General features: G+C 33.8%; 1 protein-coding gene across 2 annotated transcripts in view; it reads right to left on the reverse strand.

Annotated features, from left to right (window-relative positions):
- Window positions 1-1,739: 1,739 nt before the first annotated feature.
- LOC131146706 (transcription factor GTE4-like) overlaps window positions 1,740-17,200 on the reverse strand; it is a 38,548-nt gene continuing 23,087 nt past the window's right edge. Inside the window, exon 6 of one of the 2 annotated variants that reach the window (XR_009134439.1) lies at window positions 1,740-2,011. The gene's annotated coding sequence lies outside the window, so the exon portion shown is untranslated. Of the gene's footprint in view, window positions 2,012-8,261; window positions 8,937-17,200 lie in introns of those variants that run through there. The other variant, XR_009134440.1, reaches the window with a different exon arrangement.

Below are 17,200 nucleotides of genomic sequence, written 5' to 3' on the forward strand. Positions count from 1 at the left end.
TCCATTGGAATCTGACTAGATCTAGGCCCACAAATGGGAGGCAACCCATCTCTCATCTCTTATCCTTTTCTTAACCCTCTCAAGATTCAAAAACATATACCTTTGACATGAAAGTCCCAAACTCTAACTATTGGTATGGTTTGTAGTGATAGATACTAATTAACCATTCTAATCTTTCTTTGTGCCTATACTGAGAGTCTTGTTACCAAGATTAATTCATTCTTGCAATTATAAGCCTCATGTATCTTTGAATTCCCCTCTCCTATATTGTTTTTGTAGTTTCTTCGTGAAAACTATGTCCAAGTTAATTGACTTTGAAGTTGTTTTTGCTTCCCTCGGTGCACGAGTGTAGGTGCAAGGAGGTGGTGTCACTATCCCAAGGATGGTGATCACATATACTTTCCATAGTGAACAAGGGACAAACTACTCTAAGAGAAGTGTATGGTATACCTCAATTTGATCAATTTTTTTTTTTTTAATTCCTATTAGTCACATTTTTTTTTTTTTTTCCAAATGTTAAGATAGATCATTATGGATGATGCATTGTTGACAACAAAATCAATTCCAACACATTCAAAACCAAAACCTACAAGGATGTGCACACACTTCAATCAGTGGCAAGAGAGGCACTTTCTCCTTAGACCTCCTTAGGGTGACTATGAGAAGAACCTAAGGAAGCTAGGGATTAATAACTATGAGAAGAACCTACACTACTGCTAGAACACAACAATAATGTGCAAACATACAATATCCTTAGGACTATATTAAATGATCTACAAGATTTTTATCATCCACGCAAAGAATTAACCAAATAAAATTTATAAACCATTAAACAAGAACTTCAAAATTGAGAATGTCATGCGTAGAAATTCACCACATTCATGGAATTTTTTGCAATGCATGATAATAATGTACAAATGCAATCTAGCAAATGACGTAGACTATTGGAGGATGTTAAGAATGAAGCTCCCTAATTCCTATATGTTTGGTAGCTAAAACAAAAGATAAAAGGTATATACTGAGAAGATACCATGGCATGTGGACATTATAGTAAAGGACAAGGTTGACTGTGAAGGATAAGGAGTCATCCAAGGACAACATAGTTGAATCAGTTCCTAAATGTTAGAATGTGAACTTCAAACAAAAAGCAACAATAACAATGGACGACCTGACTTCTAACCTAAAACCCATAACCCAATCTTCAGGAAGAAAAGAAGTCGTTATGTTTGTGGAAGACTTGATCATCATGCTCCGTAACATAGACACATAAAGAGGAACAATAAACATCAATGTTAAACTAATTAGCAAAACCTTAGTTGAAGTAGATGCTATAATTGCAATTTGTTCTTTAATTGAATATGGTCGTGAACAAGAAGGTCTAGGTGATAGATTGATTTTGGTGCTACCTGTAGGAACATCTATGGTAACAGAAATACCTTTACCTCTAGTACACATATATACGAATGGGAAGAAATTGTATACCTAGGGAATTGAGGTCCCCTTTTATTCTGAGAAAAGGGAAGGTTTTTTATAAGCTTACTTCCGGAGAAGTTCTATCATTGTCTAATGTACTTTTAAGTTCATGGTATTCAAGTGAACATTTTTATCAATATCACTTCTTTGAAAGATTGGAGTGAAGGTTGCATTTGAACTTGATAACTTTGTCCATATAAGAGTAATGTTTCTAAATAAGGGGGTATTGTAGTCATGGTCATTTCAATATGAATGGTCTTGAAACTATAAATAAAAATACATATATTTCTTTTGATTCCTTAATTATTTTTTTTTTATCATAAATGTAAATGTATTGACCAAAATGGATATGTACAATACTCTGGGCATACCCAAGAGGAGGGAAACCAAATCTCCACAAACAAAATCAAGCAAATACACAAAACCTAGGCATACCCAGGGCCAAAAAGGCTTTACAAAGTATTAAACTCAACAAAACCCATCAAGAAATAAGATAATTGGGTTCGGATGACAGAGTCAATTTATCAGTCAGCCGAACCTACAAAAACCATAAAACATTCTCAAAACCAACTAATCAATCCTTAATTGATTGTATTAATCTATGTCACGATAGAATAATTAGGGCATGTTAGCTTATAATACGTCAAGAAAATTGAAGAAATTGGCTTGATTTCTTTTTCTAATTCAGTATAAGCCTATATGCAATGTTGAAACTAAAGCTATTTAAAAGACATATAAATCAATAGATATTGAAAATAAAATACTAAATTTGATTTGTATAGATTTAAGTGACTTAAAGCACACTATGGCTTGAGAAAGATGTTAGAATTTTGTGTTTTCCCATGTTACATATAAGGTTATGAGATTGTGTATGTTTCGACAATGTAATATTGGTGCCCCTTCGAATATGTATACTTACATAATTGGAAATGTATTATTCCATTATGGACATTTGTGTATGTTCACGAGATTATGTGTGTTTTGACTTATATGACATTAGTATCCCTATCGAATATAACTTTTTGCACAGCTCGATATGCATGATCTCATTTTAGACCATTATGTTGGATGGTGGTTGCTCATGTTCGATATTCTTTGTTGTGACTACATGTTGTGCATTTTTAGTTCGGAGATTTTTTTTCTTTTCTTTATAAAACTTTAGTTATATATGTAGTCCAAGTTGGATATTATTAGAATTTTGTGGACTTGCGTAATCTATTTTACAAAACCTAAACTAAATAAATATCAGACATTTTGGGAGTACGTATCCATAGGCATTATAGTAAGTGATCACCATACTATAGATATGGGCCTAAAGTACTAGTTCGTGAGATTTTAGTGTGTATGAGCCTTGTTTACACAAGGAGTCTGTGATGGATAGGGCTTCCTTATGTTGGTATATTAGCAACAAAAAGAGGTTTTTCCTCACCCAATTTTCACAGTAGTTCCCCATCAAGTTACACATATAAGAAGAGAAAAGTGTAGCAAGCTCTAGTCAATCTTTTCATATCTCAAAAATGGAATTCATGGTACAAGGTACACGTTCTGAAATCATTACCTATTTCAAGTTCATTTGCTTCATTGATTAAGGTGATCGTTTTATTGTTCTAAAAATTATTGATCAAAAGAGAGATATATATTATATATTATTTATCCATGACTAGAACTATTGTGGATACACTAGGGTATATCTTTTATGAAACAAGTCTAAGGCAATTGAAACATAAAATATTCAAATGAATTTGAGAACTAACTAAATAGGAAAATAAAGAATTAAATCGTATAGAGGAAGAGGGCATGAATCTAAACCTCATAATGACACCTCTTACTCAGCTAATCTAGAGTTGCACAAAGGAAGAACAAAGTTTTGAAAGAAATAATGAATTCTTTGCTAAAAAGAACTAGTAAACAATCATACAAATTGTGTAAAGAATATAATTCTAAATTAAAGAAACACTTTAAAGTGTGAGGATTTTTCCAAATTTATTGTCGTCAAACCTAAAAAAGAGAAAGTTTGGTTTAGAACCCCTTATTCTATTAGAAAATTAGAACATTGGCTCTCCGTACTCTTTGATTATATGCTAACTAGAGAGACAGAATATAGGTTTTGAGTCCTAGCTTAGAGATGATGTTTTGGATCATAAAAAGTAGAATTTTTTTAGCAAATATTTTCTCTTAAAGCTAACCAATGAGAATTGTTCACACTCTAAATATGTATTGAACTTGAAAAGTGAGAAATTGAGAATTATAACCAGAATGGAGAAAGAAGGGACAAAGACTGAAAAGAAACTAACTTTGGAGATGAGTATTACATTTTCTTAATCGAAAACAACCCATTTATTACAACTATGGTGTAACTTGATAATAGTGATTTGAAAGGCATTTTTAAGCTTTTTAGGGCAAAAACGCACCAAGACGTATGTGAAAAGGTGTAACTCCATAAAAGCGTATGCATCAGGCAAAAAGGCGTACGCCTCAGACAAAAACCATCGCCTTTTTACTCCTCAGCTTCAAGGCGTACGTCTTTCGGTATTCCTAGGTTAAAGCACATTTTTAAAAGGCCAAGTCCTAGAACACACTAAAACCCTATGCTCCCTCTCTCCCGCGAAGTTTCTTCTCCTCTGCTCTGTTGACGAAGCCTCTGCTCTCTCTTTCGAAGCCTCAACGAAGCCTTTGCTCTCTCTCGAAGCCTCTGCTCTCGAAGTCTGTCCGACAGGTCTAAGTTTCTCGTCTCTTGTCTCTAAGATTTTTGTTTCAGATTTTAATTGCTTAAATCTTGCTGCACATGCTAAAACATGTCTGAAGCTGATTCTAAGGAGCAGAAAAAGATTTTATTTGGAAATACATAAAAGAAGTTGATGGAGACAAATACTTTAAATGCAAATTTTGTGATCAACGTTATAGTGAGACTGTCACAAGATTTAAACATCATTTGGCTGGTACAAGGAAGGGAATGAAACCTTACCCAAAAGCCCCTCAAAACGTGAGTGATGAGTGCAAGATTGCTCTTGAAAATTATGAGAAGAGAAAGGTAAAAGAAATGAACTTCTTAAAGAGATTGGGCAGGGTCCAGGACAAGGGACTCAAAGTGCTATGTCTCCATTAGTTGGAGATTTTGAGCAGCAGAATAGTGGGAGTGGACATACTTCTAGGGCTAGAGGTCCAATGGATAAGTTTTCATTTTCACAGACCAAACAATCCACTCTAAACTCAAAATAGAAAGAGGAAAAAAGAAATGAAGTGCGTAGGAAAGTTGGTCCTTGTGTGTTCAACAATGCCTTACCATTTAATTTGATGGATGTCGTATATTGGCATGTTATGGTGGATGATATTGCTAATTATGGGCCAAGTTTCAAGCCTCCATCTATGCATGAGATGAGGACATGGATCCTTAAAGATGAAGTGAAAGACATCACCGAAAGCATGTTAAAAGACCACAAAAAAACTTGGAATGAATATGAATCTTCAATCATGGATGATTGATGGACTGATGGGTGTTTCAAGGATCTTGATTAATTTCCTTATGAATAGTCCTGCCGGTAGATGGTTTTTAAAATTCATTGATGCTTTTGATTCTATAAAAAATGGTGATTTGATGTTTAAGTATATCGATGAAGTAGTTGAAGAAGTTAGTGAGGAGAATGTTGTGCATATGATAACTGATAATGCGAAGAACATGATAAATGGTGGAAAAAAGCTTATAGAAGAGAGAGAGAGAGAGAGAGAGAGAGAGAGAGAGAGAGAGAGAGAAGCACTATTGGACTCCATGTGTTGCACATTGTTTGGATCTCATGTTGGAGGATATTGTAAAATTGAAGATCCATGCAAGGACAATCCTAAAGGCTAAGCAAGTTATGAAATTTATTTATAATCATTCCTATGTACTTGCAATGATGAGGAAGCATTTCACCAAAAACAAAGAACTCATGGATGCCTTGCAATGACGCGCTTTGCTATTGCATTTTTGACACTTCACAACATTTACAAACAAAAGCGAGGTCTTCAATCTATGTTCTCTTCGGAGATGTGGTGCACTTCTACATATGCAAAAATGCATGAAGATATAAGGAGCCGCTCAATAGTTTTATTTGACCAACATTTTTGGCCTCACATGACATATGTTATCAAGAGTGTTGTCCCTCTTGTGTGTATTCTAAGGGAAGTTGATTCTGAGGAAAGACCAGTCATGGGGTTTCTCTATGAGACGATGGATTCGGAAATGGAAAAAATTGCGACAAATTTTTCTACAAATGAGAAGAAGTATGGACCCATTTGGAGCAAAATAGATGATAAATGGATTCCACAACTTCATCGCCTTTTACATGCTGCAGGATATTATTTGAATCCCCAATTGCATTATAAGGAGAACTTCTCTCATTGTGAAGAAGTCAAGCAAGGACCATTTGAATGCATTAGAATGTTGTCATATGAGGAGAGGCTAGCTGCAGACATCCAATTGAATTTGTTTGATAATGCACAAGGGGATTTTGGGTCTCGTGTGGTTGTTGATTCTAGAATGTTGAGAAGCCCAAGTAAACTTAATATTTCAGTAAAAATTAGTTTAGTAGTGTACTCTATCCTTGTTTCTTCTTATAAATTGAAACTTAAACATGTTTTTTCTTCTTTTTTCTTTTGTAGCTGATTGGTGGAAGCATTTTGGGACAAAGACCCCAAAATTGATGAAGCTTGTTATTCGTGTTCTTAGCCTAACATGTAGTGCTAGTGGATGTGAGAGGAATTGGAGCACATTTGAGCAAGTTCTTACTTCTCACTTCTTACAAATACCATGTTATTATAGTTTCACTCAAATATGAAAATATCTTCTAATATCTAAAAATTTAAATGTTTTAAACTCAATTGTAGATTCATACGAAAAAGAGGAATCGATCAGAGCACAAGAGATTGAATGCTCTAGTTTACATCAAGTACAACACCAAACTGAGGGAGAAAGCTATAAGAAGAAGATAGAATTATGATCCAATATTGGTGTCAGAAGTAACTTCAGATGATGAATGGATCACAGAGAAAGAAGAACCTATCCTCCCAAAAGATACTTCTTGGTTTGATGATGAAAATATCCTAGATGTTGATGTTATTAGAGCTTTGCCCGTGGTACCTTTTGAAGGAGATGATGCTCAAGCAACACAAGCTTCTGGTAGCTCACATTCTAATCTTCCTAGCAAAAGGAAGATTAGTGATTATTGTGAGAACTTGAGCACATACATATCAATAGTCATTTTTGAATCTACTAATTTATAATTCTCCATTTCTCCTAACTCCTAACCTAAAGCTTTATTGAATATGTAGGCACTCAAGACAAAGGCAAGAGGCCAACATTGGGCACAATTGAGGAAGACGATGATGTTGAAGTGGGAGAGGAATTTATTAGTGGAATAACTCCTATTATAGATTATTTTGATGAAGATGAGGACTTTGTTGAAGATCTTGATAGTTCTCTCTGAACTTTATTAATTAAAATTTAGATTCTTAGAAATTAGAATCTTTGATGATGAGGCACTTTAATGCTATAATTTGGCGTTTTATCTTTTTTTGTAAACTTATGGCTTATTTTTAACATGCATTGTTTGAGTTAGGTAAAATTGGCCTATATGATACTAAGAATTACGTTTTTATTTGTTTCTCCATTATTCTAACATTTTTCTCATTTTCATACTATCTATAAATATTTTATTTATTAATTATTTTAAAATATATAATCCCAAAATGCGTACACCTCAACACCTTGAGGCCCACGCCTCGCCTCGCGCAAGGTAAAACGCCTCGCCTTACACCTTTGCCTTTTAAAACACTATTTGATACACCAACTTAACCTAATGTACCCTTCTCAAAGGATGCTAAAAAGAATGAAATTGAATCACTTGAGCATAATAATATTTGTAAATTATTTCATCACCCTTACAAAACTAAACCATTAATAGAATGGATGTTTTAAAAGAATAAATTTAAGTCTAAATGGATCCATTATATTGAAAGTTTTAAAGTTTAGTTGCTAAAAGTTGGACACAAATGAAAAATGTGGACTAATTTGAGACATGGATACATTCACTAGCATTGCTTCAATTAGAATTTTAATCTCTTTAAACTTGGCATGTAATATTTTAATTCATCAAATAGAATTTTTTTTTTTAAATTTAAATTTATATATTTCTATTTTTTAGTATACAAATGCATGACATATTGGCAAATTACTATCTCTTAGGTTCATTTAACTACCTATGAGGACCATGCATGGACCTAAATTGGTTGGGCCAAAAGCCTTACAGAAGGAGAAGGCCTAATTTCGTTAGGCATGAATGTGAAATTGAACCGAAGCAACTTGTAAGTGTGTCATCAGAGAAATGTTGGGTGATTACAAACAAGCATACATACGTTAGTCCATGTCTCCTTTAGAATCCATGGTACACTGTTGGTTTGACATATGAACCTTAAACTATATAGGAGTCAGGACAAAAGCCATGTGTCATGGTTTCATATATTAAGGGTGGTTTGATATATGAACCCTAAACTATGTAGGAGTAGAGACAAAATGCATGCATGTGTCATGGTTTCATATTTTAAGGGCAATGTCATTCTTTAGGATCCATCTAAGAAAAAGAGAGAGGGTTGCGTAGCCTCACCAGAGGAGTTCAAATCCACCACTCATCCTTTAGGGTGAGGGCACCTACCCTTTTGATTAAGTGATTTCTAATTACTATAGTTCTCATATTGGGCATTGTCGATGAAAAGGGGTTTCGAAAAGGCCTAGCCATTAGCAGGAGATGTTGAAGTTGCGCATGAAGTAGTATCTATCTCTTACAGCTATTTTTTAATCAAATGTTTCATAATTTAACTGCACAATTCAAGAATTAAGCTGAAATAAGGAGAGAAGGAAAATTGTACAAGGTGGTCGACTAGCACTACAAGAAAAAAAAAAAAAGATTTTTTAGTGACGGAGGCATTAGTGACAGAGCTAAAATCGTCACTAATAATGATTCATTAGTGACAAAAATAAAATTCGTCACTAATAATTAGGATAGTAACGAAACTACTAACCATCATGGAAAATGCAGTATTAGTGATGATTTTAATTTCGTCACTAATACTTTCATCACTAAAAGTAGGTATCCCGCTCAAACCATTACACAAAAATATTAGCAACGATTTATTGACTACTAGGGACAAATTTTCATCACTAATAGTTGTGTTTTAGTGACAGTTTTTTAAAAATCGTCGCTAATTGTGGGTTTTAGTGACGTCTTTCAAACCGTCACTAAAAACCTTGCCCAGAAAACCCCAATTCTGCATCTGATTCTTCGCGCAGAAAAGGTTTCCCTAAAAATCCTAAGGCAGAATCCCCAAAACTCCGAATTTCCCTCAACCCTGCTGCGAGTCGCCAAAGCCCATCTGCGAGTCAACGAAGGCCATCTGCGAGTCGCCGTAGTCCGCCACGAGCCACCGCTCGCCTGCAAGTTGCCACAGACGTATCTTGTCAAGGCCACAGAAGAAGCTTCATGTAAGTTCCTCTAATTGAAAAACATGTACAATAAGAGGGGAAGCCAAATATGGAAAGATTGGTTCATGAGCCAATGATTTTCGGACTTTTTTTTGTTCTTTGCTAAGATTTGATATGCACCATCAGTGCACGGCCCAATAGTTTCTAAGTAGTCCTATGTCAATTCTCATTATCTGCATTTTCCCTCTATTTGTTTAAATACTATCATAAGTTGGATACAGTTAGTCCTACCATAAAGCATGTTTATGGCAAACTGAGGCCCACACAGTTCAAACTTAACGTAAGTACATTACCCACAGATTATGAAGAATATTTATTTCCATATCAATAATCATCTGGTGACATTACACTGTTGTCTTGTGGTAGAATATCTATACGAACTTACCAGAAACATCGAGACGTGACAATAGAATTGTAGCACTCACGAATCATATACACGTGTGTGTGTGTGTGTGTTCCCGAGCAGACATATATATATATATATATATATATATATATATGTGTGTGTGTGTGTGTGTGTGTGTGTGTCCTATATTATTCGATTCATTAAAATTTTCTACAGAGAAAAACATTTTAGACACTTCCCTTTCCATTTCCAAGTCTTATCATTCATTGAATACAAATTACTCATTTCATCTCCTATATGGGGATCATATAACATAAAATGAATTAAATTAATCAAATCTAGAACTGCATCAACATTTAATAGCACCTCTATATGATTAAATAAAGAGCCAATAAATAAATAAATGAAATGATAAACATGAATTATTAGTTTGAGTGAAGTAAATTTCCAAGCTCCCGTGGAATTGCACCATAAATAAAATTCTCACACAGATAAAGCTGTGTGAGGGTGGCAATTGTGCTGAGCTGGGTTGGAAGTTCTCCATGGATCCTATTGGTGCAGAGGTCAAGGACCTCAAGATGATAACAGTCAGCAAGAGCTTTTGGAATTGGACCAATGATGAGGTTTCTTAAGATATTTAACTCGGTTAATTGAGGTAGCTTACAGATGCTTGAAAACGATAAATTTCCAGACAAATTAAGGTTACTGAGTTTTACAGAAATTACCCTAGAATCAGAACTACACCCTATGCCAACCCAAGAGCAGGGGGTCATATGGGAAGAATTCCAGCTTTGGAGATTGTTATTTGGGTCAATGAGTGATTGTTTAAACTCCAGAAGAAAAGCATCCTCCTCATTTAATGACCTTACCAAGACGACACCAAAAGTAATAATCAATAGCAATTGAAAATGCTTTCGGATTAGGGAACCAGCAACAGTTCTTGCCATTTCTGGGAGACAATAAGAAAGGAGAAAAAGGAAAGAAAAGGAACAAAATGAAGGTCCAGAAAACAAGCAAGTCTTGTTTTCCAATACTACAGCATCAAAAATGTCTTTAAGGCGATTTCAATACGAAATTATTGCATCATTGTGATAAATAAATAAATATTGAAAAAGGGTCAATCATCAAGAAGCTTGTAAAGCTGGGAGAAGATAAAATGGTCGGCCGAATTCATGACCAACAGAGGAGAATTTTAACAAGAGCTTCCAATCCATAACAGAGGAATATGTATCAATAAAAATGCCATTTATATTTTTTTTAAAAAAAGAAGCTTCTTTATATCTAGCAAAGGCACATGGAGACACCAGAAATTAAAGGAACAGTGGCCTCAGCTGTGCCATTTACGAAAAGGGACTTATCCCCATCTCAGCATGAGGCCTTTCAAAAGTGAGAAAAATAAAAGGCCATGGAACATTCAAGAGAGGGAGAGAGAAAGAGGTGCCTACCTTTAACCTAAGAAATACTTGCTGCAAGGATTTCCTTTTCAAATTGACTCAATCATTCATCACCCTCGTTTTTATGAATTTCTTCAAACATTTCAAGGTACATTGGTAACCTACCGAGCTTCTTTGTCTGTATTCATTGCATATAAAAATGATAAAGCATATTATACACTCCACAAATTATTTTTTTTTTTTTTTAAAAAAAAGGCATCAATAATCATACGAAGAGAAATCTCTACTCCTCGAAAGGGATTGAACCAGCTGCATGAATTAACCCAGATCCTTGAACACAATTATTTTAGTCTTCTTACCTCGCTCAGTCCACTTCCCAGAAAGCCATATATCTAGCATTTGATTCCATATGCTTGTCGCAAAGTAATCTCATGGGTCATCACAAGATGCTTAAATCTTCCCTATGCAGACCTTTTTGTTTTCTACATGCAGCACTTATCCACTTCCTATAATTCTCAGTGGAAAAAATATTCCACAACATTCTCCCTTCATCCATGTCCTCTGTTTTGAATTGAAAATATCCGTACAATGTAAAAAAATAGTAAATGTCATGACAAATAAAATGCGCACATGCTTAATAAACTAGAAGGTAGAACATACTAAGAGTCTCCCAAAAGCCATGTCCTTCTCTGCTAAACTCCACTGAGTCCAATAAGTATGCGTGGGAAGATGTGCTTTTATGATTAGTCCATTTTTTTTGCATATAGGTACTTCAAGAAAACTAACACTAGAAGGTAGAACATGCTAAGAGCCTCCCAAAAGCCAAGATGTGCTTTTATGATTAGTCCATTTTTTTCCATATAGGTGCTTCAAGAAAACTAACAATTAGCACAAGATTTAAAATAAATATAAATTAAGTTTATATAAAATCAAGTTATTACTTATTCTCTCCCATAAGTGGGAAATGGCGTGCCTCTGGATTTGGAGGCTCGTTTAATCCTCATGTATTCCCATGATTCTTCTTGGTTGGGTGATTAATATCATTGCTATGAACATCTCCAATACAGAAGCTACCTAAAGTGCTACTGCTCTCTCTAATAATGATAGGAGGGGAAGTAGTGGCTCCACCTCTGCCTTTACCACGCCCTCCTGCACTCCCACCCCATCCACACGCCCACGCCTGTGCCCATGCTATCATAAGTTTTATTTTGGTTCATACTACTAAATATTTACAAAACAATATTAGCATAAAAATCCCAACTAGCAATATTAGGGCATAGAAAATATTAACATAAACATCGAGATTAAATAAGAAAATTCAATTATTTTCACACATGCTTAGTCATCCTCATCATCCTTGTCCTTCTTATCATCATCAAAATCAGCACCATCAGTTTCTTCATTTTTTTTTTCTTCCCCTCTTTTTTCTTCCTTTTCTTTCTATTCATTATCAACTTCTATGACATCCTCAACTTCAACTTCTTCACCTAGTTAACCATCATTGTGAAGAATTATATAATCATCATCAATGTCCAAATAATTACGCAATATATGCATCTCTTTCTCTCAATATGTATCTTCATTTTCATTCATGGTTGCAGATTGTTATGCATATCATATGTATTCCTTTCTTTAGTTACTATCATAGTATACCAATCTTGGCAATTTTTTGATACATATTTAGCATTGAAGACCTAAGTAGCATAACCTGCCAGCACAAATGGTTCATTTGTACATAGCCTAGACTTAATTTTTACATCTACAATCCAAAATTTTTCCACTCCAACTCCATGAACAACATCAAAACAAACGCATTTAAATAAAATCACCTTGTTTCCCATTCCAAAAATTGTAATCTAAGTACCTTGAATTCTTCTTCTTAGAATTGATGCAGAACAACCTTAATTACTGAAGGGTGATTAAATGATCTTGATCCTTTGATTTGAATTCATTTGATCTTCTCAAATGCTAGATCAGCAATCAAGCAACTAGTTCCGGATTCTCACCCGCATAAAAATAATTCCACATTTCAGGAAAATTCATCAAACTGACCCAGACATTTCACAATAAATATGAACTCCATCAGTTTGTTTTACTCATGTTCTTGAAGTATGCCCTTATGTAAGTCAATATAATGCTGGCTTTATGCAAGTTCAAGAAATCAGTATCCTAATCAACTCTGATCCCCATATATCCTTTTATCTTTCTTTTTCTTTTCTTTTTGATATTCAAAGGACTGAGTCCATGCAAAAATTGGAACACAACATGGCATGAATGGCTAGTGAAAAATATGGTCATCCAAAGACAATGCTAGTCTTGCCATTCAAATCCTATCATGTAGCAAAAAGGTAAGAAACGATAAATTTTTGCGACATGATAAAATTTAAATGAGAAGACCAACATGTTTTAGGTTACCATAAAGTTGAGAGGACTTTGAAGTAAAAAGAAAAGAAAAAAAAAATTGAGAGAAATAATGGTCCAATACCACAGAAAATTGGTGGAACAAGCCAATGGATTTCTTGTAGTGTGCTAAAAATATATAGCCTTTTAGCTGGACCATCTATTTTTCAATGGTTATAGGACCAATTTCAATTTCTGCTACCTACCAATGCAAATATGAAAAAAAAAAAAAAAAAAACACTTTAAAATTCTGTTAATTTATGCACCACCATGGTCTAATATTAGAATCAAGGCATAAATTATTAATATTAAATGAAATTACATGTCTTGGTTATGTTAATGACCGAGATGGTTTAGAAATCAACTAATTTTTATCCTGGAAATTGGATTGATCAATGAGATGGATTCAAGGGACTCATCGCCAAACTTTATACTTCAACCCATGAAATCCATGGGTTAGGAATATGTGTTTGGAAAAAATGAGAAACCCTTTTGAGTCCAGTGTAAATGATCCACTAATCAATATTAAATTTGATAAGTTGATTCAAGGAGCCAAATTCATGGCATGTAGAAACATGCTTCCTTAACAAAAAATGCACAAGTAAATAAAGTAAGGTGCATTTTATTCTGCAGTAAAGAAAACATAAAAAAGATAACTTAATCCCAAGGGATAATCCAACAATTAAAGTAAAATTGTAAATCATTACAAGTATTGAATTGTTTTGCATATTAGCCGGTGGTTCTTTTGTGGTGTAGGAAGAAAAATGTTGAGATCTTGCCAAAAAAATGGCCTAATAGGTAGAGGTGCGGATAGACCGATCTCCAACCTATCTTTTTTGCTCACCCTAAGCGTTTCATAGGTCACCAAAGGGTTCTTGACAAGGTTTGAAACTGGATTGGCTATCATATCATTGTCACAAGATCATGTTCTGATGCAAAAGATCATTTAATTAGCTGCAGATATCACTTGCCTTATTACTCCCCAAAATCCCCCAAAAATCCTATATGGCTATTTTGCGGTGCGCAAAAGAGAATGTTATTATACGTCATGTTTGGTTTGCGGACAGAATTGGAGTAGGAAAGGAATGAAATGAAAATTTGAATAGGAAGCATGATGAAATTAGGTGATAAATTCAAATCCATTCCATTCTTACGTACCAAAAGTATAGTTAATAGAAAAGTCAGACCTAACATGCTAGACTCTCACCAAATAAAAAAATCTAGATATATCGATTGCAAGAGGGGTCAAACCATCTTGTATTTTCCAACACCTTACTTGCCCCTTTGTCTTCTAAGAGAGGTTAAGACTTGAAACCTATGTTAGAGCAATGTGCTACCTCTTGTTGTGTAGCCTAGACTCAGTGTACATGCTCAATAAACCAAAAAAAACACCCTACTTGCCCTTCTGAGGATTCATGCAAGTCACCTATGAGTGTCTAAATTTATTTTATATATATATATATATATATATATATATATATATATATATATATTTATTTATTTATTTGCAACCAATGATATTTTATGTCATTTGGATCTTAACTAATTCACCGATTATAGGGACATTTCCGTAATTTTCATTCTCCTTTATATAAGCACATATAAGATTTGAATTTGTGAGCAACAACTTACATTATCTGTGGGGGTTATTAGGCATATGATTTGATTGGCTTTGATATCACTTAATTTGTCACAAGATTGCATTATGATGCAAAAGATAAAAAAAAAACTTGATAGGTGAAAATATTGAGGACTTGTAATGAATTATTGACCTCAACATAGAATTTGGAAGCAGCTAATTACTTGGACCAGCCCACATCATTGGAATTCAAATTGAAGTATATACTCCATTGATATGAATCTTAGACACCCATTCATCAAATGGTACCTCATTAATTACAAATTATCCCCAAATTAAATTTAATAACCTTTAATTAACTCCTTTTAAAATAAACAATTAATTAATTAATTAATTAAATGACAAAATTAACAGGAAGTTAAAAACCTCAATGTGATTTATTCAAGTCATGATAATATAACATCTTATAATTAATGGACTTTAAATCTTATGTGAAGCAACCATTTCTTGTCGTATTTTTCAAAAGCATCATCTATCCTATTAGACCCGAAAAATCTTAACCTGCAATTTCGGCTGTCTGACACCCTATACACCCTCATTGACTTTGCTAAATCTGAAGGGCAGGTTTGTTTAGTTTGAAAAATAAGAAACTCAACAGTAGTCAACAGTGAATGGAAGACTCTGGTGCATACAAAGGCAAGCTAGCCCAAGTTATTCCGCTATTGGGCCCTTGGCTCGGGCAAAGCTAATTAAGCCACACCTTGGGTCGACAAAGGAAAGGGTGAAAACCAAAAACAAAAGAAGGGCTAAACTGAAGTTTTCCTACCAGCATTGAAGCTCGAACTTTTAATAATATTTTGCTGAATTCTGTCCATTAGTTTTCATGTTTCTTAATTCAATTTTAAGTTTGAAGAAGTAAACATGTTTTCATCAATTTTTTTTTTCCAAAAAAAATTAACAGTTATATGCCTATTATAAAACTTTATATTTTTTCTGTACTAGCAAAAGTTTTGCCCCATTTTAACCCAAAGAGGAAGCCTCACTTTGGTTAAAAATTGTCAAAACCAACAAAATAAAATAGTTTAAATCAATTAAGGTCGGTTTAAAAAATACATATTATGGTTAATAGTTTTTTTTTTTTTTTTAAATTACCAAATTCATTGACAATTCAATTCGCCTAGCTAATAAAAGTGATTGATCAAACAACAAAATCTAGACGCACACATACATCTAATGCTTTTCTATGTATCAAAAAGAATTATGCAGCTAATTGATCAATGTAGTCTAGCTAGTTTTCAAAAACTTTGGGGTATTAGTACATTAATTCTTTCGGACGTTTTAACTTTTGAGCACATGAAATTTATTTTATCTATTCACTCTCCGGTATTTGAATAGCTTTCTATAGTATCATATGGAGATAAGCATGGTTCGGGTTGAATTAGAAAAAAAAAAAAAAATGAAAACTCTTCCCCCTTTTCCATTTTCCCAAGTTTTTTTTTTTTCATGAACAGGGGACATATCAAGTTAAGTCGAGTTAACATAATGGCATAATTGAACTTGATCAATTTTAGAATTGATGAACTCAAACTTAAATATGAAAGTTCTTAAAAATTGAGCTGGACTCAATTAAGATCTATTTGATTCTAAAATAATAGTAAATACATACATAATATATAATATTAAATATATTATATACATTATATATATTACTATCTTATATATAAGCTCCTTTACACTTGTGAGTGGTCTTGTAAAACTCATACTCAACTCATCAGGGTAATCAAGCAGCTCAAGTTCGATTTGAATTCAAGGAGGAAGTCAAGTTATGAAGTGAGTGGAGTTAAGAGTAACTTGTGAGTCAAACATTTACTTACACCCCTTTCCCAAGTCGTCATACTATTCTGAATCAAGATATAACAAGGGACAAAAAGTTAAGAACTTGTCATAATTATTTGAATGAACGGACTATGTCAATCCAAAACTATGACATGTGTGTTACCGTATATAATTTAGCTATTAATATTGATGTACACAATATTTACCATGCATAGATGCTGAATATTAGGAATATGTTAAGACTTTCCTTTGTATAGCATAATATCTACTTTTCTTGTAAAGATTGGCTATTACTACTTTCCTTGTAAAAATTGGCGATTTGCCTTTATAATGAGAAAGGACTAAACTGAGAATGGACAGTTTTTCCAAAAGATTCCTTGAATTTGACATGGTATCAGAGCAGATTTCTAGTTTCTTACCTGTTTCTCAAATTTTTTTCTTGGATTTTTTTTCGGGGGTCCATGTTTTGGGATTTCAGTAATTTCTGTTGGTGGTTTCGGCGCTGTCTGTTGCTGCTCTTGTGGATTTCGGCACTTGGTTGGTGAGTTTGTGGTATTTATTTTGGTTGTCAGTGCTTTCTGTGGTGAGTTTGTGGGCTCTATGTGTTGAAATTTTATGGAATATTTTTTAGTTTGTGGGTTTTCAGTCCTTTGTCTTTT

The sequence above is a fragment of the Malania oleifera genome, chromosome 1, assembly GCF_029873635.1.
Source record: "Malania oleifera isolate guangnan ecotype guangnan chromosome 1, ASM2987363v1, whole genome shotgun sequence".
NCBI classification, from domain to species: domain Eukaryota; kingdom Viridiplantae; phylum Streptophyta; class Magnoliopsida; order Santalales; family Ximeniaceae; genus Malania; species Malania oleifera.